This window comes from Somniosus microcephalus, chromosome 1, assembly GCF_052327205.1.
Source record: "Somniosus microcephalus isolate GS21.2 chromosome 1, FLI_Smic_1.0, whole genome shotgun sequence".
Taxonomy (NCBI): domain Eukaryota; kingdom Metazoa; phylum Chordata; class Chondrichthyes; order Squaliformes; family Somniosidae; genus Somniosus; species Somniosus microcephalus.
This window is the reverse complement of record NC_140987.1, coordinates 237,625,035-237,653,034: the sequence shown is the minus strand read 5'-3', so window position 1 is coordinate 237,653,034 and position 28,000 is coordinate 237,625,035.

Here is a 28,000-nt window from a genome sequence, read left to right as displayed (position 1 = left end):
TATAACCTCGAGCTTATGGTCAGCAATACCCCACCAGAGCTCCAGGCATTTGTGCAGGCCCACCTGACCACATTTGCCATGCACAAACACGACTGCGGGAGGGTCACCGGGTTTGAGGTCAGCGTAGATGGGGACACCTTGGCCCGACCACAGAAACAGTATAACTTCCCCAGGGAAGCGGAGCCCGACATGGAAGCAGCTATGTCCTCCTTAGTGCAGCAGGGAGTCTTGAGACCGATTGCCACCCACATAAACTCTCCACTGTGGCCGGTAAGAATGTCGGACAATTCCTGGAGGGCCACGGTGGACTATCGGGTGCTCAACAGCAACATCCCAGCCTGTGCACCCACAGTAGCAGCAGTTGCAGACCTGATAGGAAGTATCCCAGCATCCGCGACCATGTTCATGGTGCTGGATATTTCCAACGGGTTTTGGTCCATCCCTTTAAGGAGGGAGGATCAGTACAAGTTTGCCTTTATGTTTAAAGGGCAACGTGGAACTGCTTGCCGCAGGGCTTCCGCAACAGCCCCAGCATTTTCCATCAGTGCATGGCCAACAGTTTAAAGGATTTCAGCCAGCCCAGACAGTTGGTCCAATATGTGCATGACCTGCTCCTTTTCGCTGATTCACAAGAGCAGCATGGCCCACTATTGGTCGAACTGCTGGAGCTGCTAGGGCAAAAGGGTTTTAAGGTTAACCCAAAGAAAGCGCAGATCGGCCAGCAGGAGGTAAAATTCCTGGGTCTGACCATCCGCGCTGGAGAAAGGGCCATAGATAAGGCTAGGAGGGAGGCAGTACAAGAGTTACCGGTCCCCAACACATTAACGGGTGTGAGGTCGTTTCTAGGGCTAACCGGATACTGTAGAGACTTTATTGAGGACTATGCAGCCACCGCGGACCCTCTTCTCTGACTCCTACACAAGGGAGTGGAGTGGCTTTGGGATGAGGGTTGCCAGGCAGCATTTGTCAGGCTCAAAAAGGACTTGCAGGCCGCACCAGCTCTAGGGCCATAGATGGGGTGAAAGAGTTTTTCCTGGAGGTAGCAGCCAGCAGGGACAGCCTGAGTGCTGTGCTGCTCCAAGAGTGGCACGGCAGGCTGAGGCCAGTGGCCTACTCCTCCCGGATACTCACGGATGTGGAGAGGAGCTACTCCAATTGTGAGTGGCACCTCTTGGCTACACATTGGGCTGTGAAGAGATCACTGATCTTCAGAGGCACCTCTCCCATCACCCTCCTCACCCATCACACACCCACCCAGATGCTTCTGGATGGGAGGATCAAGGATGGAACAGTGAGCAGTGCCCGCATTGCCCGCTGGACCATGCTCCTCTCAGAGATGGATCTTAGAGTGAAGGGTCTCTGCGAGTCAAAGCTTGCAGACAACCTGGTATATCCTGGAACAGCCCGCCGGTGTTCCATTGAAGGGGTTTGGGAAGTGAACACAGGTTTACGGGCCGGGATACATCCCACGGGCCACGAGATCTATGTAGACGGTTCCAGCACGGTATATGCTGGCGAGCGTCTCACGGGGTGCGGAGTTTATGACCCAGCGGCGAACATTGCCCTGGCGATTAAGCTCCCTAGCACCATGAGTGCCCAGCAGGCTGAACTGTCCACGGTGGTGCACGTGGTTACACACCCCAAAATCTTCCCCACCCCCTACACGATTTGCTCGGACAGCATGTTCACGTGCAATTCGTGTATGGAGTACCTGGCCATCTGGTCCCGCCGCGGATACACCTCCGCCGATGGGAGACCCCTCACAGTAAAACCCCTGCTGGAAAAGATCCTAGCCGCAGTGGGGGAGGAAGGGGAGGTTTTTATCCACAAGGTGAAAGCCCATTCCTCCACAGAACCCCGCAGCCAAGGCAACCAGCAGGCTGACATGCTCGCCAAGGAGGGTGCCCGTACCGGCACTTTCTGGGACCCATTTGCATCCAGACCCATGGCGGCAGTCAGAGGTAGGGACGGGACCCAAGAGATTGCAGTGGTTGCGTTAGCCCCGGACCTTAAGATGGTCCAAACCCAAGAGCCCGTCCTTAAAGCACTCCTCAGTGCAGTGACTGAGGGAAAAAGGGTAGAGGGTCCGTATGGCACAGCAACCCTCTCCGTAAAAGAGGGCATGCTGTTCCAGGGGGAACAGTGGGTTGTGCCGCAGCAGCACCAGAGGGAATTCCTTGAACTGGCACATGAGGGTCCAAGAGCGGGACACCCCGGGCCTGAGACCACCTGGCAGCAGGTGGAATAGGCGTGATGGTGGCCGGGACTCAGGGAGGCTGTCCGCGAGTTCTGTGCAGGCTGTCTTCTGTGTGCTGCAAATAACCCCGACCCCCACAAAAGGAAGGTACCTATGGGACACGTCAGGAGGGTAGAGGGACCATGGCAGTCGACTACATCGGGCCCCTGCCCACCATCCAGGGAGGCTATAAGTACTGCCCAGTCCTGGTGGACGTGTTCACCAAATGGGTAGAGGCCTTCCCCTGCAGAATGGCCACAGCTCTGGGTACTGCCAGGATCCTTGTCCGGGAAGTGTTCTCGCGGTGGGGACTACCACAGTATGTGAAATCCGACCAAGGGAGTCACTTCACCAGACAGGTGATGCAGAACACCCTGATGCTGCTAGGCATTGAGGGGAAATGGCACGTGGCCCACAACCCCCAGCCATCTGGGGTTGTGGAAAGGATGAATCGGACCCTGAAAGAAAGATTGAGGAAGGAGACGGTGGACTCGCCCCGTAAATGGGCCGAGGTCCTACCGTTGGTTCTGATGGGGATCCAGGCCAGCCAGTCAAAAAGCATGGGGTACACCCTGTACGAGCTGATGACTGGCAGGGTTATGCGGACCCCCACCCATGTACTAGCCCCGGTGCTCACGGAGGGTCAGCTCAGGGAGTTAAACCGGGACAGGTTCGCCCGAAACCTCTTTGAGCACCTGAAGCAGGTTTACGAGCAGGCGGCTGGGAAAATGGGGAGGCAGCATCGGAGTAACCGATTACTTCTTGAACCCCGAAAGCACCACGAGTGGGAGGTAGGAGACCAGGTCATGGTGAGGAACTATGCCCGAGTAGGAAGTTTGGAGCCATTGTACATGGGGCCCTACAGTATTGTAGATAAAGCCAGCCACATTGTATGCACCATTAAGATGCTCCGGCGTACCAAATGGTTTCATATCAACCAGTGCAAGCTGTTTCAGCCTGAAAGGGGACAACAGCCAGTTGGGGTAAGGTCTGAGGATAAAAATCCTCAGCCTGCAGCAGGAGCGAGTTCACAGACTGCACAGGCAGGCGCTGTGGCTTGCTTAAAGGGAGGGGCCATCCCGCCCATCGATTGGGACACTCCCCCACTCTTCTGGGACCCAGACGAGGAGGGACCCGAGGGTGGAGGCCCCGCCTCGAACACAGTTTTGGGGCCTGGGGGCGGAGACTCTCAGCCTACAGCAATAGGCTGCGAAGAGTTACCTGCCCCTAGCCCAGGTTCGGGAGAGGTCAAGCCTAAGGAGGAAGAAACCCGGCCAGCGGCAGTGGTTAGCCCACAGGCCGCACCGGAGGGGACAGTGGTCCAGGTGAAAGGCCCATCGGCCAAGAAAGCACGACCCGCCAAAGTCCATAGAAGGTCCCCACGGATGCCCCAGCCGAGAAAGCCATGTTCACCAGCTCCCCAGTTTAAAGGGACAGCCTCCCGAGTCAGGGGGATGTCAAAGGACAGAGGTCTTCAGCTAGTCGCCACGGGTGGCGAGGGACCAACAGTGAAGGATGGTGCAGCCACGCCGGGGGAAGCGGTGTGCCGCAGTCCAACCAGGAATTAGCCTGGCCGCCCGGAGACGGGCGGCGGATGTACATAGTTTAGGTAATGTAAGTTTATATATTAAGTTAGGTATTTAGCTTAAGTTTGGATGTTTTTAGCTTAAGTTAAATAAGGTGATGGGTAGTTTTAATTAAGTAAGTAATCTGCTAAGAGTGTATGTATTTGGGTCGAGGTCGCGAGACCCGACCACGCTTCACCGAAGCCAGAGAATCTCTTGGGGACCTGGCTGTATGTTTTGTATCTGTTACAGAAAGACTGTCGGGATGAAGGGGATCGTAATCCTACTCGCTCTGATGGGACTGAGCTGGGGAAGGAGGGGTGATGTGCAGGACTCCCACATCTATGGGTGCTTGGGAGATAGAGCGCCTGTAGCGGCCGACGGAAGCGGTGAACGGGATGCGGATGAGACTGCCGTCTACGTCCACGAGGGAAGGTGGCCAGGATGGCTGGGGTCCAATTCGTCTCAGTACTCCAGCCAAACCGGATTCACGTATGGGGAGGCCTCCCTCCTGTGCCCCAGGGTACGGGTCATTACCACAAGGGTCAGCGTCACCGTAGGGAAGCGTATTTGTTTAACGTGTAAGGGACACATTCCTCTGGATAGGTGGTGGTGGCTCAGGAAGCTGAGCAAAGATATGAGAAACCCCGCAGTTGAGTGGGAATGGTTGGGGAACAATACCCACTGGACGATTACAGGGACTCCCGGTGGATTAAGTGTGTGTTGGGACAAGTGGTGGCAGCCGGACCAAGGGATTTATATCTGTATGTGGGGGTCAGAGAGAGTCTGCCCCACAGGCATAGCCATCGTTGTCCACCGGCAGTGGCACGACACCGGGAAGGGGATGAGGTGGGATGCCAGCCGGAAGGTGTGTGCAGTCCCATTCTCCCCGATCCCAGTCAATGCCACTGAGCATGTAACCCGCCCCCGTAAGCCCCTGCCCACGGCGCCGGCGGTGAGGTTACCCAGGGAAGGGTGCCCCACCACCACCAAGGGAACAGGAATGGGCTGGTACTGGTGCCTATGGATCAGGTGCTGTATCAGGGGGTACACTGCGCAGTAAACTCCGTGATTTTAAATCTCACCGAGGTACATTTGCTGGAGTGGTGTCCCAAAGAAACAGAGCAGCTATACCAGGCCCTATTAAAGGACATGTTCAGGAAGTTTTATGAGTTCGATTTCGCCAATGTCGACGAAACCGAACTGTACACCACACACCGAGAGTTTTCGGGTAATGCAGGGAGACAAAGAAGGGGAATATGGAATGATGTTTTTACTACGTTTAATACTGGGTCCTCTGTCATCAACAGCTTGGATGACATAGAGCTGCAGACCCAGATAAACAGTTTAAAAACACAGTTAAAGAAGATATTAATGGATGAGAATAAAGTAGTGGGCTCAGAGTTGCATGAGGGCCAGGTCATGAAGGTCCATTTAAAGGAGATCATAGCGGAGTTGGAAAAGCATGCAAAGACGGTAAATGCCCTCATAAGGGAGGACAGAAATGCTTCTGACCAGGCTGCGTAGAATGAGGTGTCCGTGCTATATGGGGCGTGGTTACTGGGCGAGGGCCGCAGTAATCTGGAGGAACTAAAACAGGGTTTAGTCCCCTCCTGGATCAACAACAAACACTTCGCAGCCCTCCATCCATTTGAGAATGCATTAAGCCCGTGCCAACTCCGGCTAGCTTCCGAAGCCTACCCAGTCCCTGTGGATTGTGGACGGTCCAACCTCACAATCGTGGGAGTTGTAGTTAGGATGCCAGTCATGGGTATGACAGCCTGACCCGTGCTGATATACAGGGTGGAGAACACTGGAGTCATTCAAGGGGGTGCACACATTCGTTTCACAGCGGTCCCACCTTAAGTCATAAAGTGGGAGCACGCTATGACAGGTACTGACCTCTCAGTGTGCCGGAGCAGGGGAGCACAGATAATCCTGTGCCCCCAGCCCTTGAATGCCCATTCAAAACCGCAGTGTGGGTTCAGAGCTGCTGGCGCAAAGCCTATAAATTGTACCATGGAGGCAATAGCACAAGGCCATGTTCCCCCGCAGGTAGCATATATAGGAGGTGGGACATATTGTGTCACCACCGGCGCGCCCCACTACCAGCATGGACAGCATAGCTGGTGTTCGGTTAGTGACAGCAGTTTCTGTTTTAAACCCGAGGCAGAAGTTCAAGTGGCCCAGAAGCGAATTGTCGCCATTCCTGAACCCTCCACTGTTCACCTCAATGTGAAGGAGAATTTTACCAACCTGCAGAAGTACGTAGCGCATTTTGGCTACGAAATTCCCCCTCTCCCTGAACACCTTACCAAAATACTCAAAGCCGTTGTAGTTTCGCAGAAACATTTTTACTCTCTAGAGCAGAAAACAGTAGAGATAGGTGCTAAGATATTGGATATTGTGATTCCATCCTGGTGGGACATTTTCAATAACATAGAGGTCCCTTCGTGGATCACACTGGCATCCCACATTCTCGGGGTTTGCCAGTTAGGGATAGTGTTGTAACTAGTCTGCATCCAGTGCAAGGGAAAAGGTCAGTTGTAAGAGTTCTGAAACCAGAAGATCTGGGAGGAACATTATGTGAAGGTGGAGGGAGATACGCCCGTATGAGTTTTTTCCTTGTATTTTCAATTAAAGATTGTTGTTTTTTTGTTTGTTGTTTTTAATAAAGATTCTTGCGATGAGTTGTTAATAAAAATGTATGTGCACCAAGTGGTGCAGGGGTGTTGGACCCCCTGCATGCTTGAATGTGTGTGAAAAACTGTAATTATTCTATGACTCTTTATGTACAATACATTTTCGCGGAATGGGAAGTGCATGTGTCGTGGGTATGTTAGATAGGTAATTAAAGGGGAAGGTTGACTATGGAGGGTCAGAAAATTTTGCTCACCTTGTAAGGATGATACTTCAAGCAAGTTTTAGTATCACAGGGGGGAGTGTAAGATTCGCAAAATTTCCACATTCTCCCAAGTTTATTAATAAAAGGGACCCTATGGACAATTTAAAAAAAGGGTACCCAAAGATGGCATCCACGCTTCGTGACCAAAAGCCTGTAAGATTTTAAAAGCTTGGACTCTGCAGCTCACAAGCAGCTTTGGGAAATCGAAATTTAAAATGCAGTTTCTGTGAAAAGAACTTTGTGTTTTGAAAGCCAGACAGCAATCATGGAATATGCATTATGTCAGATCTTAGACAGATCAAAAACCAGGTAGGCCCAAACTTGAGGCCATTAAGTTGTCTGCATAAATAATCGGAAACAGCTTATGGGAGCCATCAAGGCTGGACAGGCCGATCAAAATGCATTAATGACAATACAGCCCAGACATCAGGCAATTAGGTGCGATAAACGGCCATCTAAAAACTGTTATTTTAGATTGCTTTAATCATTTAAAACAGCCCGCCAAAATTGAAACAATGAACTAACCTGATTTGGCGCACAGATAAGGGGCCATCGGAAAGAATATAACTGTAGGCCCTTAGTAGCAATCAGTCTGCTGGCTGGCTGCTGTCTTCTTCTCTCTGGTCACTCTGCTCTCGTCAGGCTTGGGGCTGCCGCCGCTCGCACTCATGCCCTGGCCTCGTGGCAGGTCTCTCCTCGCTCCCCGCAGTAGATTTCAGCAGTCAAGGACAACCATACAAATAGCAGGGGAGGGGAACGAGACCCAAGTCCATAGTCATCCAGGACACCCAGGCCGCAAATAGGGGCAAGACAATATTGAGCAGGTAGCCCAGGACTTGGATAGCAGCTATACGTGACGAGAGGAGCTGAGACGGAGAGTAGGGTGGGCCTGACAAAGAGCAGAGAAGGGCAGCAGAAGACGTATTAATTAAAAAACCCGAGCGCTGAGTTATAAGCTGACACTCGGGGAAGAAAGTATCTGAGGACAGTGAGACGAAGTTGGTTGGGCGAACATCGCAATTAATTTGGCAAGCCCTTGTTGAACACTGTAACACAGGTGTCCACGCCACAACGAATATAGAGGCGTTTGACACTTGGGTAGTAAAATCTATGCAGTAAAAACTGCTAATCGTCTCATTGACGTAACGTTACCGTCGACAACTGCCCGAGGGAGAAGAAGAAGAGAACCCATCGTGACGAGACGACGACGGCAGCTGAGGAGAAGAAAGGCGTGTCGCAGCAGCAGCTCCAGCACCGCACCCTGAGACCACGTGTCGACGGGGTACCTAAAGGGACAAAAGACCAAATCTCAAAACCCTCACCCGTTAAAACAACTGGCTTTGCTTTGGATTGGTGAGCATGAATTCTGGCCCCTCATAGCTTAATCTAGTTAGGTATAGGGGTGGGATAAGGATTAAGGGGATTGTTAAAGTAATTGTTTTCCATGATGTGCCGTGTGTTCCCCATTCCCTGTATAAGTATCGTTGTAGTGTTACATGCCTGTAATTGTGTTCTCTATCAGTAACTTTTTCTCATAAGACTGTTTTTTCGTTCCTGTTTTAATAAAATCCTGGTTTTCCTACACCGAACCACCTGTCTACTCGAGTCTTTCTGTATCGCCGCCTGTACCTAAGTCTGGTGTCTAGAACCCAGGGGCGTGGGATGGATTCAAACCGCTCACCAACAGTCAGGGGCATAACTGACTGGGCGCATGCGCCACCTGCCACCCCCTACAAAACACAACTGTCGTGGGTGATTAAACCTCACGGGGGAAAAATTGGGGGGCGCTAATGGGGCGGAAATCCCTTAATGCCCGGGCGTAGCGCTGCTAAAACCTCCCGCCATATTCAGTGGGAGGTGAGCGACGGCGGTAACTGGTAGTGCCCCATGGCACTGCACCGCCGGCGATGACGTCATCGTCGTACACAGCACCCCGCTCGCACCCCGGATGCAACCTTGGATTGCGTCCCTGACCTATCGGCGGACAATATGTCCGACATGGTCAGGGTGGCATTATTGCAGCCATGGCAGCGCTTCTTAAAGGACAGTTGTCGGGCAGCGATTTTTTTTTTGACCGACTGTCAGCACCTGCCTCCTTCAACTTTTTTCTTTGGGGTGCCGGCCGCGATCGCTCAGTGCCTCCTCTTAAGTGCCGGCTGTTTTCACGACACCCCACTCCCCAGTGGTCTAACAAGGCCTCGGTGTGTGCATTGCTAGGCCCCTCCCCTTTAATTAGGAAGGGAGGCCTGTAATGATGTGGCGCTATGTGCCGACACGCGAGACGCTGTTGCACGCGGCGCCGCAAAATTCACTGGTAGCACCCCAAGAAGGAGGGGGTGTGCTTCCAATAGCGTCCCGCCTCCTGCTTGGGATGCTACTACTGAATTTATGGCACAGGGGTGCTAACTTTTTCGGGGCACTAAAATTAATTAGCGTGCCAGAAATGTTAGCGCTCCAAAGGGGGCGCCATCCCATTTTTCCCCCACTTGTTTTGAACATTAAGCTCTAGTCTGTGTGTCTAAATGACCACTGCATCCTAGGCCTGCTTCAGAGTGGTAACAGTCTAAAGAAGTTAACTCTCCAATTCAAGAGGCTTGTAGCATATTCTGTTAAATTGATCACAGCTGGTGCTGTCTTTGGAATTCTTGAATTTGCTTATCATTGTTATGCTTATGCTGATTCACATGCATTTAATCAAGATCATTTTCATCTTTGGAAAAATACCATAGTAATTACTGCAACTGAATCTTATTCTTCTTTTAATCCATTCTATAACTGTATTGCTGCATGCGTCTTAAATGCATTCAATAGTGGAACTGCATTGAGTGCTCATCAGGTCACAAGAACATAAGAAATAGGAGCAGGAGTAGGCCATTTAGCCTTCGAGCCTGCTCCGCCATTCAATAAGATCGTGGCTGATCTTCTACTCAACTCCACTTTCCCGTCCTATCTCGATATGCCTTGAGTCCCTTAGTATCCAAATATTTATCAATCTCAGTCTTGAATATAATCAATGATTGAGCATCCACAGCTCTCTGGGGTAGAGAATTCCAAAGATTCAAAACCCTTTGACTGAAGAAATTTCTCCTCATCTCAGTCTTAAATGGACGACCCCTTATTCTGAGACTGTGACCAAAGTTCGCTCTAATGTTTTTCTGTGCGTTGTCCCTTTAAATTTGCTGCGCAGCATCTTCCAGTGTGAACAGCTTGTGAGCAGCCTGTGTGGGACCTCCTGATCGATGCGCGGCCAGGCGCCCACGTACCTTAGGGGGAACATTGACTGTGACTCCTAATTCTAGACTCCCCAGCAAGGGTAAACATCCTCCCTGCATCTACCCTGTCAAACCCTGTAAGAATTTTATATGTTTCAATGAGATCACCTCTCATTCTTCTAAACTCTAGAGAATATAGACCTTGTCTACTCAATCTCTCCTCATAGGACAATCCCCTCCTCCCAGGAATCAGTCTAGTGAACCTCCGTTCCACTCCCTCTAAGGCAAGCTTATCCTTCCTTAGGTAAGGAGTCCAAAACTGTACACAGTACCCCAGGTGTGATCTCATCAAGGCCCCATACAACTGTAGTAAGACTTCTTTACTCTTATACTCCAATTCCTTTGTAATAAAGGCTAACATATTGGGCCGAATTTTCCAACCCCCACGGGTGTGTACGAGGGATGTACACACCCAAAGGGGCCGCGCAAGTGCCAGGTATAGGCATGCGAAGCGCATGCGCTAACACCCGGCACTTGCGATCCTCTTGACAGATCGGATGCGTGCCCGGGAGAAGGGTCTCCGCGGGGAAATTCAGGCCCACTTTTTTCTTTTCTAACTGCTTGCTGTACCTGCATGTTAACTTTCTGTGATTCATGTACAAAGACACCCAGGTCCCTCTGAATGCCAACTTTTTCCAGTCTCTCACCATTTAAAAAATATTCTGCTTTTCTATTTTTCCTACCAAAGAGGTTAACTTCACAATTCTCCACATTATATTCCATCCCCCATGATCTTGCCTACTGACTTAACCTGTCTATATCCCTTTGCAGCCTCTTTGCATCCTCCTCACAGCTGACTTTCCCACCTAACTTTGTATCATCAGCAAACCTGGATACATTACACTCGATCCCCTCATTAATATAGATTGTAAATAGCTGAGGCCTAAGCACTGACCTCAAAGTAGAAAAGTCACCCAGTCTCGATGGGATGCATCCTAGGCTACTGAGGGAAGTAAGGGTGATAATTGCAGAGGCTCTGGCCACAATCTTCCAATCCATCTTAGATATGGGAGTGGTGTTAGAGAACTGGATGGTTGCAAATATTACACCCCTGTTCAAAAAAAAGGGAAGGGGATAAACTAGGTAACTATATAGTTTTGTCAGCCTAATATTGGTGGTGGAGAAAATTTTAGAGACAATAATCCGGGCCAAAATTAATTGTCACTTGGAAAAACATGAGTCAATCAATGACAGCCAGCATGGATTGGTTAATAACAAATCGTGTTTAATTAACTTGATTAAATTCTTTGATGAAGTCATGGAAAAGTTTGATGAGGGTAGAGTGATTGATGTTTTGTATTAGGAGTTTCAAAATGCATTTGAGGTGATCTCATTGAAACATATAAAATTCTTAGAGGACTTGAAAGGGTAGAGGCAGGGAGGTTGTTTCCCCTGGCTGGGGAGTCCAGAACCAGGGGTCACAGTCTCAGAATAAGGGGTCAACCATTTAGGATTGAGATGAGGAGAAATCTCTTCACTCAGAGCGTGGTGAATCTTTGGAATTCTCTACCCCAGAGGGCTGTGGAGGCTCAGTCGTTGAGTATATTCAAGACAGAGATCAATAGATTTTTGAATATTAAGGAAATCAAGGGATATGGGGATTGTGCAGGAAAGTGGAGATGAGGTAGAAGATCAGCCAGGATCTTATTGACTGGTGGAGCAGGCGCGAGGGGCCAAATAGCCTACTCTTGCTCCTATTTCTTAAGTTCTTATGTTCTTATTTGATAAAGTACCACGTAATAGACTTGTTAGTAAATTTGAAGCCCATGGCATTAAAGGGACAGTAGCAGCATGGATATGAAATTAGCTAAGAGACAGAAAGCAGAGAGTAGTGGTTGACGGTTCATAGAATTATAGAATGATACAACACAGAAGGAGGCCATTCGGCCCATCGTGTCTGTGCCCACTCTTTGAAAGAGCTATCCAATTAGTCCCACTTCCCTATTCTTTCCTCATAGCACAGCAATTTTTTCCTTTTCAAGTATTTATTTAACTTGCTTTTGAAAGTTATCATTGAATCTGCTTCCACCACCCTTTTCAAGCAGTGCATTCTGGATCATAACAGCTCACTGTGTAAAAAAAAATGTTTCCTCATGTCACTGCTGGTTCTTTTGCCATCCATCTTAAATCTGTGTCCTCTGGTTACTGATCCATCTGCCACTGGAAACAATTTCTCTTTAGTTACTCTATCAAAACCCTTCAAGATTTTGAATACCTCTATCTAATCTCAGCTTAACCTTCTCTGCTTTGAAGAGAACAACCACAGTTTCACTAGTCTCTCCACATAACTGAAGTCTTTCATCTCTGGTACCATTCTAGTAAATCTCTATTGCACTCTCTAAGGCCTTGACATCCTTCCTAAAGTGTGGTGAACAGTGAGGAGGATAGTAATCGACTTCAAGAGGATATAGACAGGCTGGTGGAATGGGCGGACACATGGCAGATTAAATTCAATGCAACAAAGTGTGAGGTGCTGTTCTCCTTAGAGCAGAGAAGGCTAAGAGGAGATTTGATAAAGGTGTTTAAAATCATGAAGGGTTGAGATAGAGTAAATAAAGAGAAACTGTTTCCAATGGCTGAAGGGTCAATAATCAAAGGGCACAAATTTAAGGTGATTGACAAAAGAACCAGAGGTGACATGAGGAAAAACATTTTTACGCAACAAGTGGTTAGAATTTGGAATGCACTGCCTGATAAGGTGGTGGATACAGATTCAATAGTAGCCTTCAATAAGGGATTCAATAAATACTTGAAGGAGAAAAAATTGCAGGGCTATGCGGAAAGAGTGGGGAGTGGGACTAACAGGATTGCTCTTCCAAAGAGCTGGTGCAGACCTGATGGGCCGAATGGCCTCCTTCTGTGCTCTGCTATTCTATGATTCCAATACTCCAGCTGAGGCCTAACCTGTGTTTTATAAAAGTTCAACATCACTTCCTTGCTTTTGTAATCTATGCCTCTATTTATGTACTGGCAGCGCTAGGCGTGCTCCTATCTAGTTATCCAGCAAGTTAAACACTTATTCAAAAATAATTCTTCTGAAGCCGGTTGCTGTTTTGAAGCATTACTTGAACAAATTTGTGAAACTGTAAACAAAGACAAATTATGTTTTGTACATAAACTGAGTACTATACATTCGATATTACATAAGATATAAACATATTTACAACAGTAGAATAGACGAATTGTATAACTAACTAACATTTGGACTAACTTCTATAACTATCAAATATTAACCTTTTATAAACATAGTATTATCAAAATATTACACTGACAACGTTGCTATTATGCTAAGGAACAAGGATACTCACAGATATTGCGCTTGGCCTAACATATGAAATCAGATTACATTGGATTGTGAATGGAACCTCTCATGGCAGATTCTCCATTACTCAAGTCAGGTTCTTCCTAGCAAAACTGCTTCCTGGGGTCAACAGGAAGAAAGGTAGGAAGGTCAAATGACCTCTCACAGGAAGAAAGGAACAAAGGTCAAATGACCTCACACAGGAAGAAAGATCAGATGACCTTTCCAGCATACAAACTGTTAACACAATAACCACCACCAGAGGGTGCTATCTGCACACATAAAATGTTCATTGGTCCAGAACACTCCCCGTCTGGGGTCGTTAACGAATCCACATAGTCCGAACTCTACTTGTCACTGGAGTCCTCTGGCAACAAAAGAAGAACCACCTCAGAGACGGTCCATTGGTGTCGACGATCGGATGCAGCTTCCGTAGACTGCTGTGAGGGGGTAGGTTGTGTTCTGCTACGCACAGTTCCAACCTGGGTATGGTGAGGTCTGGCTGGGGCGCCAACTTGCCTCTATCAAAGATGAAGCCGATTTTGCTTTGTCCTTCTTGAGTGGTGACCCTCAGATAAGCCACACTTGCAATGGCCTTAGCGGATGCTTATGCAAAGACACAAAGCTCTTTGAATTGGGCATTTAAGGGAGAGAAAGACGAATAGCAGCGAGGTATTCGGATCTCCTGTAAGTCTTGAAGTGAGTCTCTCCATCTGTCCCACTCTGCTTCCATCTCTTCAGGGAGAGGTGAATCCCACTCTTCAGCGCGTGTGGAGAGTTCCCTGAGGAGCAGCCTGCCTTGTATGGTGACAGGGGCTAAGAAGCCGAGAGGGTTGTATAGGCTGTTGACTGTAGAGAGCACTCCTCTACGTGTGAAGGGTTTCTTGGCGTCTAGGACTTGGAACGTGAATGTGTCTGTTGCTATGTTCCACGACACCCCTAGGCTACGCTGTAGGGGGAGGTCATCAGTGAAGAGGTCTAGGTCTTTGACGCCCTTAGCACGATCTTCAGGGGGGAATGCCTTCATCACTGCTGGTCTGTTAGAGGCTATCTTATGCAGCCTGAGGTTGGATAGTGCAAGTAGTTCCTGGGCTTGTCCGAGGGTACTGATGGCCTCTGCTTCGGTCGGGAATGACTTCAGTGCGTCATCGACATAGAACTCTCGTTCGATGAACCCTCTCACATCACTGCCAAAGTCGTCGTCTTCTTCCTTGGCAGCCCTCCTTAGTCCGTATATGGCGACAGCAGGGCATGGGCTATTCCCAAAGACATGGACACGCATTCTGTAGTCCACAATGTCTCTATTAGGGTCATTGTCCCGATACCACAGGAAGCGGAGGAAGTCTCTGTGGTCTTCTCTCACCACGAAGCAATGAAACATGTGCTGGATATCGGCAGTGATGGCGACGGGCTCTTTCCTGAATCTAATGAGCACTCCCAAGAGGCTGTTGTTAAGATCGGGCCCTGTGAGGAGTACGTCGTTGAGAGAGACGCCCTGATATGGTGCACTGGAGTCAAACACCATGCGGATCTGTTCCGGCTTTTTGGTGTGATAGACTCCGAAGGAAGGGAGGTACCAACACTCTTGGCCTTCCTGGAGTGGAGGAGCTATCTCTGCATGATCGTTGACAAGCATTTTCTTGACAAATTCTAGGAAGTGTGCTTTCATCTCTGGCGCGCGACGTCCTACAGGGTACACATTAATGAGGCATATCTTGGAGCATGCTCTTGCGCTCACTCCTTCTCCGCACACCTCGGTGCACCTGGATGTAATCTCTGGACCAGCAGCTCCCTCTCTCTCCCCGCCGTGCTCTGATGCGGGAGGAGGCGTCTCTGACTTCCAAGGAGCTGGGCCTGGGTGTAGTGCTGAAACGTGCCGATCACTTTCACATTCGGTGCATTTTGCATCCACCTTGCAGTTCTTGGCGAGATGGCTCATGGACGAGCAGCACCTGAAACATATAGAGTTCTCTTTAAGATATTGTTTCCGATCTTCCAGGGACATCTCCCTGAAGCCTCTGCACTTCTTCAAAGGATGGGGCTTGTTGTGGATAGGGCATTGTTTGCTCATATCCTCAGGTTTCTTCTGAATCTTTGTGTGCTCAGTTGAGGACACTTGCATTCTGTGGACAGATATTGGTGTCTTTCCATGTCTGTCGAACTTGTCTCTTCTGGCAAGTGCTGGGTGGGAGGAGAAGAAGTTGAAGCTGGGGTCGTTTCTGGCTTTGGCTTCTTTACGGATGAATTTAACGAACGCAGAGAATGGTGGGAACGCCACGTTGTGCTTTAGCTTGAACTTTGATCCAAACATTATCCACTTCTCCTGCAGGTTAAATGGAAGCTTCTCAATGATCGGACTTACCCCTCTGGAAGTGTTTAAGTAAGATAGACCCGGTAGGTAGCCGTCCTGCTTTGCGGCTTCGAGTTCCAACAGCAGATCTCCAAGGTCGCGGAGCTTCTGGTGTTCCTTACTCGTCAACCTCGGAAAGTTCTCCAACCTGTCAAAGAGAGCCCTTTCAATGGCTTCGGGCGAGCCGTAGCTTTCTTCCAGCCTCACCCAAGCTTCTTCAACCCCTCTGGCAGCTGCCCCACATTGGCCGCTTTTATCCTGCAGGCCTGTCCGGCGGACTCTGGGCCGAGCCATTTGATAAGGAGGCCGAGCTCTTCTCCTGCCGACAGGTCTAAGCCCGATATGGCATCGTGGAAGCAGGACTTCCAAGCCTGATAATTCTCCGGCCTGTCAACAAACTTGATTAACCCCGAAGTCACCAGCTGGGTACGTGCAAGGTATTTGGCGAGGTCATAGGTGCTGGGACCTGTGCCAGGGTTGCCTTGGCTGGGGGCTCTGTTGGGGGTCTCAAGGGACCGAGAGGGGATTTGCCTCTGACTTTCTCTATTCGGCATCCTATTCCTTTGCACCGTGTCTTCCGTTCTGCTGGCGGAGACTCTGCGGCTTGAGGCACGCCGTCTGCTTTGACCTTGGTTGGCAACTTGTGGCATGTTATACGAAGTGTTTGCGTCTGTAGAGATGTGCAGGGCTCCATCCCTTTCTCCTGTAAACTGTATGTCGGCATGGTCGCTCACGTAATCTATGGTGCGCTGTCGTGGACTCTGCCACGGAACGGGAATTAAAGGTTTGTAAGCTGTCTCGGGATCAGCTCCCTCCAAAATTGCCTCGAATACTTGTGTCTCGGCTAATGCAGCATCTATCTCTTTTTGTTGCTGCAGAGCGTCTAATGTGGCTTGGAGACGGGCCTGTTCAGCCTGGCATTCCACTTGGTGATGGGCCTGTTCCGCTTGGAATTCAGCTTGGAGTCGGGCCTGTTCTGCTTGGAGTCGGGCCTGTTCTGCTTGGAGTCGGGCCTGTTCTGCTTGGGGTTCAGCTTGGAGATGGGCCTGTCTTACTTTAATTTCTATTTCACTGTCCGTATGCGCAGCTCTGGCTTGAGCTGCTACTAGCTTAGCCCGTGCTTTGGCGATGGCTATGCTTACTCTAGAACCACCCGATGACCGTGAACCAACTTGCGATCTGTAGTAACCGGAGCTTATAGACCGATTGTCACGTTCTACAGTTTCGTCTGCCTGTTTAAGGTCTTCTACTTGCTGCAAAGCATTTTCGTTATTATCTTCTGACATGTTGATGTGAGGTAGATGTGCTCTACGAGGTTAAGGCTTACTCTGGGTTCCTCCTGCTCCGCTCTTCACAGCTAGCCGTATTGCTATCTTTTCACTGATATCTTTTCACTTTTCACGTTTCAGCACTACACCCAGGCCCAGCTCCTTGGAAGTCAGAGACGCCTCCTCCCGCATCAGAGCACGGCGGGGAGAGAGAGGGAGCTGCTGGTCCAGAGATTACATCCAGGTGCACCGAGGTGTGCGGAGAAGGAGTGAGCGCAAGAGCACTCCCAAGAGGCTGTTGTTAAGATCGGGCCCTGTGAGGAGTACGTCGTTGAGAGAGACGCCCTGATATGGTGCACTGGAGTCAAACACCATGCGGATCTGTTCCGGCTTTTTGGTGTGATAGACTCCGAAGGAAGGGAGGTACCAACACTCTTGGCCTTCCTGGAGTGGAGGAGCTATCTCTGCATGATCGTTGACAAGCATTTTCTTGACAAATTCTAGGAAGTGTGCTTTCATCTCTGGCGCGCGACGTCCTACAGGGTACACATTAATGAGGCATATCTTGGAGCATGCTCTTGCGCTCACTCCTTCTCCGCACACCTCGGTGCACCTGGATGTAATCTCTGGACCAGCAGCTCCCTCTCTCTCCCCGCCGTGCTCTGATGCGGGAGGAGGCGTCTCTGACTTCCAAGGAGCTGGGCCTGGGTGTAGTGCTGAAACGTGCCGATCACTTTCACATTCGGTGCATTTTGCATCCACCTTGCAGTTCTTGGCGAGATGGCTCGTGGACGAGCAGCACCTGAAACATATAGAGTTCTCTTTAAGATATTGTTTCCAATCTTCCAGGGACATCTCCCTGAAGCCTCTGCACTTCTTCAAAGGATGGGGCTTGTTGTGGATAGGGCATTGTTTGCTCATATCCTCAGGTTTCTTCTGAATCTTTGTGTGCTCAGTTGAGGACACTTGCATTCTGTGGACAGATATTGGTGTCTTTCCATGTCTGTCGAACTTGTCTCTTCTGGCAAGTGCTGGGTGGGAGGAGAAGAAGTTGAAGCTGGGGTCGTTTCTGGCTTTGGCTTCTTTACGGATGAATTTAACGAACGCAGAGAATGGTGGGAACGCCACGTTGTGCTTTAGCTTGAACTTTGATCCAAACATTATCCACTTCTCCTGCAGGTTAAATGGAAGCTTCTCAATGATCGGACTTACCCCTCTGGAAGTGTTTAAGTAAGATAGACCCGGTAGGTAGCCGTCCTGCTTTGCGGCTTCGAGTTCCAACAGCAGATCTCCAAGGTCGCGGAGCTTCTGGTGTTCCTTACTCGTCAACCTCGGAAAGTTCTCCAACCTGTCAAAGAGAGCCCTTTCAATGGCTTCGGGCGAGCCGTAGCTTTCTTCCAGCCTCACCCAAGCCTCCTTCAACCCCTCTGGCAGCTGCCCCACATTGGCCGCTTTTATCCTGCAGGCCTGTCCGGCGGACTCTGGGCCGAGCCATTTGATAAGGAGGCCGAGCTCTTCTCCTGCCGACAGGTCTAAGCCCGATATGGCATCGTGGAAGCAGGACTTCCAAGCCTGATAATTCTCCGGCCTGTCAACAAACTTGATTAACCCCGAAGTCACCAGCTGGGTACGTGCAAGGTATTTGGCGAGGTCATAGGTGCTGGGACCTGTGCCAGGGTTGCCTTGGCTGGGGGCTCTGTTGGGGGTCTCAAGGGACCGAGAGGGGATTTGCCTCTGACTTTCTCTATTCAGCATCCTATTCCTTTGCACCGTGTCTTCCGTTCTGCTGGCGGAGACTCTGCGGCTTGAGGCACGCCGTCTGCTTTGACCTTGGTTGGCAACTTGTGGCATGTTATACGAAGTGTTTGCATCTGTAGAGATGTGCAGGGCTCCATCCCTTTCTCCTGTAAACTGTATGTCGGCATGGTCGCTCACGTAATCTATGGTGCGCTGTCGTGGACTCTGCCACGGAACAGGAATTAAAGGTTTGTAAGCTGTCTCGGGATCAGCTCCCTCCAAAATTGCCTCGAATACTTGTGTCTCGGCTAATGCAGCATCTATCTCTTTTTGTTGCTGCAGAGCGTCTAATGTGGCTTGGAGACGGGCCTGTTCAGCCTGGCATTCCACTTGGTGATGGGCCTGTTCCGCTTGGAATTCAGCTTGGAGTCGGGCCTGTTCTGCTTGGAGTCGGGCCTGTTCTGCTTGGAATCGGGCCTGTTCTGCTTGGGGTTCAGCTTGGAGATGGGCCTGTCTTACTTTAATTTCTATTTCACTGTCCGTATGCGCAGCTCTGGCTTGAGCTGCTACTAGCTTAGCCCGTGCTTTGGCGATGGCTATGCTTACTCTAGAACCACCCGATGACCGTGAACCAACTTGCGATCTGTAGTAACCGGAGCTTATAGACCGATTGTCACGTTCTACAGTTTCGTCTGCCTGTTTAAGGTCTTCTACTTGCTGCAAAGCATTTTCGTTATTATCTTCTGACATGTTGATGTGAGGTAGATGTGCTCTACGAGGTTAAGGCTTACTCTGGGTTCCTCCTGCTCCGCTCTTCACAGCTAGCCGTATTGCTATCTTTTCACTGATATCTTTTCACTGATATCTTTTCACTGATATCTTTTTACTGTACTGGCTGCACTAGACGTGCTCCTATCTAGTTATCCAGCAAGTTAAACACTTATTCAAAAATAATTCTTCTGAAGCCGGTTGCTGTTTTGAAGCATTACTTGAACAAATTTGTGAAACTGTAAACAAAGACAAAGTATGTTTTGTACATAAACTGAGTACTATACATTCGATATTACATAAGATATAAACATATTTAAAGCAGTAGAATAAACTAATTGTATAACTAACTAACATTTGGACTAACTTCTATAACTATCAAATATTAACCTTTTAAAAACATAGTATTATCAAAATATTACACTGACAACGTTGCTATTATGCTAAGGAACAAATATACTCACAGATATTGCGCTTGGCCTAACATATGACATCAGATTACATTGGATTGTGAATGGAACCTCTCATGGCAGATTCTCCATTACTCAAGTCAGGTTCTTCCTAGCAAAACTGCTTCCTGGGGTCAACAGGAAGAAAGGTAGGAAGGTCAAATGACCTCTCACAGGAAGAAAGGAACAAAGGTCAAATGACCTCACACAGGAAGAAAGATCAGATGACCTTTCCAGCATACAAACTGCTAACACAATAACCACCACCAGAGGGTGCTATCTGCACACATAAAATGTTCATTGGTCCAGAACAATTTATAAAGCCAAGGATGCCCTATGTCTTTTTAATGGCCTTCTCAATGACTTGTGAACGTACACCTCAGGTCGCTCTGTTCCTGCAACCCTTTAAAATTGTACCCTTTAGTTTATATTGCCTCTGCTCATTCTTCCTACCAAAATGATTCACTTCACACTTCTCTGCGTTTAATTTCATCTGCCATGTTTCTGCCCATTTCACCAGTCTGTTGTTATCCACTTCACTGTTTGCAGATTGCACAAAACTTGAAAATGTAGCAGACTTTGAAATTATGCCCCGTATACCCAAGTCCATGTCACCTTTTTTTCTTTATTTAAGAGTTCTACTTTTTTCCCTTTTTGAAATAGTTCAGCTCTGCAAGATGCAGCAATTAATAAAAGGATGTATTTTTATTGGTCTTTTCTGTGAGTGATAATGTCTATGTCCATGTGACCCTCAAGTACATATCTGCTCCCTCCTCAACGTGCCTTTCTGGTGTATTTCCCGTCACCTTTGAGTCATTTAGTTCTGTCTCGCAGTGAGTACTTGCTCTTATCTGCATACTCCCCAGGTGATATTCAATGCTTCCAGAAACATCCCTAGAAGCCAAATGTGTAGAGCTTGGTACTGAAGCAAAGTTTCTGATGGTATCTCAGTCAATCAGCTGCTCCTGCAGCTGGAGGGCCTCTTCTCAGGAGGCGCACTCAGCACCCAGAGGACAGAAGAGTGTACTCACAAAAGCTTCCAACTTCCTTCCAAAATGATGTCAGTAAAACTTTTATGATAGGCTCCATGCTGCGGCTATTCTGGTGATCACTACAGTAAGGGGTACCAGACATTCATTCATCTGCTTATCTGTGAAACAATGTTTATGCAGCGCAGAGAAATCACTACACTCTAAGTATGTAAGGGGTTTCTTTTGTTTTTACTCTCCAAAGAGGTTCTGTACATCGCAGAGGTTACTCTCTCTCAGAGGCCCCACTCTCTCTCTCTCTCTCTCTCTTTTGCACAGAAAAACCTTGAGTGGTTCGACCCACTCACCCCTTAGATTCTAGACACTGGTCTTAGGTGCAGGAACTACAATGCAGAGAATACTCTTATAGACCAGGTTTAGTGAAATGAAATGATATTTTATTGCATAAGGAAAAACAAATCAAATGCAAGCAAATAAGAGGGTACATGGGAGGGAAAAACAAATCATAACAATACAGTACTAACTAAAATAGATACAGGCATATTATACATTACAAAGATCATCATAAAATGGGGAAACTCATAGAACATCGAGGGACAACAACTCATGTTAATTATACCCAAAATGCCCACCCCCTTAATCTTATCTAGATCTGATTGTGAAGGGCCAGAAACATGCTCACCAATCCAGTTGGAAAAGTATAGAGTTTTGAAGTCTTGCGTTTTGATCCTTTCAGGCATCCTGTCTCCACATGGTTCATGGAGCCCCAGCGAGCTGCGCCACACCTCTCTCCTGAGGTGGGGGTCGGGGATGGCTGGACACCGGCTGGCCTGGATGTCGGCGGGGTCGGGGATCGTCTGCTCGACCCCAGTCATAGGAGCCTCAGGCTGGCCCTCATTTTCCTGCAGCTTTCTTCTGTAGTTTTTATTTGTCTCTTTGGTAGGGCTACGGCCCTTTTTGTCTCATCAACGGCCCGGGGTGGGTCGATGACCTCCCGACGGTTACCTCGGGGCGGGATGCGGACTTAAAACTACCTTCTTGATGGCTGCCTGGTTTTCTTCTTCTTCCCCTCCGATGATGGAGCCACGCTGATCTTCTTCCAAGCAGCCCCTCTCTGCCAAGCTCCCCAAAGCTGATAAACTGATCAAGCTCATAACCTTCATTCAGCTTTTTCTTTCTACCCGGGTGTCTCCCAATTATACTTCTCAGCAGAAGCCCTTATCTCGCGCCAAATCAGGTTAGTCTTTTGTTTTAATTTTGATGGGCTGGTTGCACAACGGGGTAGTTATTATATTTTAACCTGTTCTTGGATGGCTGGTAACAGGCCATCTCTGGTCTGGAATGACCTTCATTGTTTTTAATGTCCTGGTGATGTCCTTAACGGGTCCTTGATGCGTTCTTTATGAATATGGAACTGTTCCCCTTTGTCTGGGTAAACATTTAGATGGCCTTTATCTACAGGCCGATCTGACTGGATCTGCATCCAATCTTTATGTATGTGTGGGTGTCTGGTTTCGTTCTCTCAGAAACGGCTTCCAGAACTTACTGTGGGTTGAATCCACAAAGCTGTCTGAGGACTGCAGGAACCATTTTAAAGTGTCCCAATAAGTTGGTCACGGGGTCTGGTGGCCATTTTGAATGCCCCTTTTTCCTGGGCTTCTTTTAAAACAGTCTTTAAAATCATGGCCTCTTCTGCCATTTGACCCTTATTAATACAATATCAATTTTGCAAATCTTACAAGTACCACAGTCCAAGAAGGTCTAGCATGTGCAGCTAGCATGATGGCTCCCCACTTTGGTGCCCTCCGATCAGTCCACACAACTCTTATGCCCTTTGTTGTCCTTGTGTCACAGGTGTCAACTGTGGCTCAGTGGGTAACACTCTCGCCTCTGAGTCAGAAAGTTCTGGATTCAAGTCCCACTTCACAGACTTGGGCACAAAAACTAGACTTGACACTTCAGTGCAATATTGAGGGAGTGCTGCACTGTTGGAGTATGCCGTCTTTCGGATAAAAGTGAGGACCAGTTTGCCCTCTCAGGTGGACGTAAAAGATGCCATGGCACTATTCATAGAAGAGCAGGGGAGTTCCCCCCAGTGTCCTAGCCAATATTTATCCCTCAACCAACATCACTGAAACAGATTACCTGGTCGTTATCACATTGCTGTTTGAGGAACCTTGCTGTGCATAAATTGGCTGCCAAGTTTCCTACATTACAACAGTAACTACACTTCAGCAATATTTAATTGACTGTAAAGCGCTTGGGATGTCCTGAGGTCGTGAAAGGTGCTACATTTTGTTGTACCAATTCCTTAATGCTGCACTGCGCAATATGTAGTACTTCCTCTTGCCCCTCCACATCTATAAATCTCAAGTTGCTAATACATTCTCTGGAACTTCATGCAAATATAAATGCTGACACTGGTAGCCATAGTATTGTGATCTATTCTGGTTTCTGCACCATTATCTGTATAGGAGGTACATTTATGAAGGCATTTACTTTGCCAATTCACCTCTTCTCTCTTAGGCAGTCCCTCGGAACCGAGGATGACTTGGTTCCACGTTAAAAATGAGTTTGCAAGTGACTGATGAGCCCAATGCGGGACCTACAGTCTCTGTCACAAGTGGGGCAGACGGTGGTTGAAGGGGCGGGTGGGTGGGGTGCTTGGGTTGATGTGTGCTCCTTGCGCTGCCTGCGCTTGGCTTCCGCTTGCTCCCGGCGAAGAGACTCAAGGTGTTCGGTGCCTTCCTGGATGCTTCTCCTCCACTTTGTGCGGTCTTGGGCCAGGGATTCCCAGGTGTCAATGGGGATGTTACACTTTTTCAAGGAGGCTTTGAGGGTGTCCTGAAGCGTTTCCTCTGCCCACCTGGGGCTCTCTTGCCGTGCCGGAGCTACGAGTAGAGCGCTTGATTTGGGAGTCTCATATCGGGCATGTGGACAATGTGAAATGTGAACCATCTATCGGAGCTGATTGAGTGTGGTCAAAGCTTTGATGCTGGGGGTGTTGGCCAAAGCAAGAACACTGACGTTGCTGCACTTATCCTGCCAATGGATTTGCAGGATCTTATGGAGGCAGCATTGGTGGTACCTCTCCAGTGCTTTAAGGTGCCTGCTGTACATGGTCCATGTCTCTGAGGTATACAGCAGGGTGGGGATCACTGCTGTTCTGTAATACATGAGCTTAGTGCCGGGTTTGAGGTCCTGGTCTTCAAACACCCTCATCCTCAGGCGACCGAAGGCTGCACTGGCACACTGAAGGCGGTGTTGGACTTCGTCATAGATGTCTGCCCTTGTTGACAGTAGGCTCCCGAGGTATGGAAAGTGGTCCACTTTGTCCAAGGCCTTGTCGTGGATTTTGATAATCGGCGGCAGTACTGTGTGGCGGGGGCAGGTTGGTAGGATTCCTTTGTCTTACGGATGTTTAGTGTAAGGCCCATGCACTCGTATGCTTCGGTGAAGGTGTTGACGATGGTTTGGAGTTCGATCTCCGAGTGAGCACAGATGCAAGCGTCGTCTGCATACTGTAATTCGACGACAGAGGATGGGACGACCTTGTATCTGGACTGGAGGCGACGGAGGTTGAACAGTTTCCCGTTCATTCTGTAAATTAGCTCCACTCCAGTGGGGAGTTTACTGAGGGTGAGATGGAACATTGCAGCAAGGAAGATCGAGAAGAGCGTTGGTGCAATAACAGCCTTGCTTGACCCCAGTTCATACATGAATTAGGTCTGTGGTGGAACCGTTGGTCGGGATCACGGCTTGCATGTCGTGGTGAAGCAGGCGGAGGATGGTGACAAACTTTTGAGGGCAGCCGAATTTGAGGAGGACACTCCATAATCCCTCATGGTTGACAGTTTTGAAGGCCTTTGTGAGATCAAAGGAGGCCATGTACAGCGGTTGGTACTGTTCCCTGCATTTCTCTTGTAATTGACGTGCGGTGAAGATCATGTCCATTGTGACCCTTAGTGGGCAGAATCCGCATTGCGACTCTGGGAGGAGCTCTTCGGCCTCTGGGAGAAGGCAATTTAGGAGGATTCTTGCAATGACTTTCCCTGTGGCAGACAGCAGGGAATCTCCTCTGTAATTACCGCAATCAGACTTGTCACCTTTCTTGAAGATGGTCACAATTACGGCATCTTTGAGATCCCCTGGCATGCTCTCCTCCTTCCAGATAAGAGAAATGAGTTCATGAATTCTCGCCAGTAGTGCTTCTGCGCTATGCTTTAGTGCCTCGGCGGGGATTCCATCTGCTCCTGAGGCCTTGTTGTTCTTCAGTTGTTGGATGGCCTTTTCAACTGTATGCCGGGCTGGGGTTGTGCTGAGATAGTGGCGGGTAGCATGCTGTGGGATGGAGTTGAGAACACTCGCGTTGAAGACAGAATCATGGTTAAGGAGATCTTTGAAGTGCTCCTTCCAGCAGGCACTGACTGCCTCTCTGTCCATGATGAGTACCTCTCCCTTCTTGTCCCGCAGTGGGGTATGGCCTTGGGTGCTTAGGCCGTAGATGGTCTTGATTGTGCTAAAGAATCCACACACGTCATGGTTGTCGGCTAGCTGCTGGATCTCCTGTGCTTTCTCCTGCGCTTTCTCCACCCACCATCTGTTCTTTAGGTCGCGAGTTTTTTGTTGGACCTCGGCCTTCAGGCTTCTGTAAAGCTGCTTTCTTGCTCTCGAGTTCTATTGCTGTTTCCAGATCAGGAATGCCTTGCATTTGTGGCTTATTAGCTCCTGGACCTCCTCCTCGTTCTCATCGAACCAGTCTTGGTGTTTCCTGGTCGAGTGACCGAGCGTCTCTTTACAGGTGCTGATTATGGAGGCCTTGAGTGCAGACCAGACGCTGTGGGCACTCTGTGTCTCTGCATCACTGGGAGTCGTCAGGTTGTTTGTGAGGCGCAGGCTGAATAGGGCTTTCTTAGAGGGACCTTTGAGTGCTCCAGCGTTAATTTTCCTGCGGCATTGTTTCTGTTGCCGCCACTGTTCTGGGGCTACATTGATGGAGATGACAGAGCGGATTAGTCGGTGGTCTGTCCAGCAGTCATCCGCTCCTGCCATGGCGCGGGTGATGCGGACGTCCTTGCGGTCCCTCGCTCGGACGATGACGTAGTCCAGCAGATGCTAGTGCTTGGAGTAAGGGTGCTGCCATGAAGCCTTGTACTTATCTCTCTGATGGAACAAGGTGTTGGTTGTGACAAGGCCATGTTCTAAGCATTTCAACAGAAGGAGGGTACCGTTGGAGTTGGCTTTCCCTACCCCCTCTCTGCAGATCACACCTCCCTAGAGGTCAGTGTCCTTTCCAACTCTGGCGTTAAAGTCGCCAAGGAAGATCAGCTTGTCGCCCTTTGGGACTCGGGACAGGGATTGTTCGAGGCTGGAGTAGAATTCCTCTTTGGTCTCGTCTGTGGCATCCAGTGTTGGGGTGTATGCACTGATGACCAAAGCGCACTGATTCTGGGCTAGGATGTGCCAAAGAGTCATGAGGTGCTCGTTTATACCGCTAGGAGAGTCTCTGAGACGCCCGACCAGTTCATTTTTTATGGCGAATCCTACCCCATGGAGGCGGCATTCTTCTTCAGGTTTGCCTTTCCAGAAGAAGGTGCAACCACTGCCTTACTCCATGAGCTGGCCTTCCCCTGCCTGCCGGGTCTCACTTAGGGCAGCAATGTCAATGTTGAAACGTCTGAGCTCCCAGGCAACGATAGCAGTACGGCGTTCCGGTCTGTCACTGTTGGGTTGTCCATGAGGGTCCTGACATTCCAGGTCCCGAACTTCATTTTAAAGGGTGAAAGATGGCTGTGCGTGAATTCTTTTAACATGGGGTGGGCGTTGCACACCAGCTACCACACGGGCTTGACAGAGCAAGGTCTTGGTCCAATGGCAAGAGGATCCAAGATGATTGGAGACCAGGCTCTGCTACAACGGCCTAGCACACACACACAAACATAATGCTACTGTTTTCCTCCCTCCTTCCTGCAGGTCCTCTGCCTGGGTTTCGTAGGCTGCATTGTGGTACTCCCGACCTCGCTGTTGGCCCATGCCGCACCTTCCCTGGGCCACGACCCCGCTGCTGGTACACGCTCTGCCACTCCTTGGCCTTGACCTTGCTGCTGGGCTCGTCCTTGCTCCTGGGTCCCGGCCTCGGATGTGAATGATGTTGTCTCTCACAGGATCAAATTAGCACTGATATTCTTGCGATCCCTGGCCCCGAGCTCTACTCGCGATCCACTAGTCACTGTTTCGTTGTTCATGTACTTGTGCAATGACAATAAAGTTGAATTATTATTATTATTATTATTATTAGAAGCGTAGCCTTGTCGGTAGAGAGGTCTGGGAATTTGGGAGCTAAGTTTAAGTGAAGAGCCAGTGCTCACTAAGCACAAAGAACAGGCATGGTCGGGGGATGGGCAGAGGGCTCAGGTAACTTTAACCTTGCAGTTTGAACTTGCAGTTAGGGATAAAATGCACCCACTCTTAGAGCCAGGGGAACTTAACAGCAGAAGAGAGGAGACTGGGGGGAAAAAGAGCAAAGGATGGCAATAGATGGTCAAGGATGGCAAAGGAGCTCCCTAGGAGTTCCTTTATTAGCTCCTGGGTCTTCTGGTCATTCACCACTGCCTTTGAGAGTGATGTTGTAGAAAACTGATGTTCTCCATGTGAAAGCATTGAGACGTACATGTTAACTGCACCACAAGTGAGGAGAAGGTAGAATAGAATTTGAACATAACAACCGTGTGTATTTCCTTCCCACAATGATTTTCCTCTGTCTTCATTTCGATAAAGGCCAGCATCTTTTATTGAAAGGTGAGCTGGGGCTTCATTGTATTGCTGGCTGCTCTGGTATCACTGGGTACCCTGTTGATATACACCCCCTTTATCTGTGAGACATTATTGGCAGGGTTATGCTGGGTTATCTTTTTCTGTACAGTTATGCCATCGCAATGCAAGTGTGCTGTGGCCTCTTTTTTAAAAGAATTCTACCTTCATTGTGATACCTTTACACAATTGTATCTTTGTCAGTACAGAGCCAAGTATAGCTTTGAATGACTAACGCCTCAAGCCATCATATTGAAATATATGCATTAGGTGAATAGTGACGGCTGCAGTTTAATTTCTGCATTGCCTTAGTAGCTACCTTCAAGTTGTGGCTCTTCTACCTCCATGCC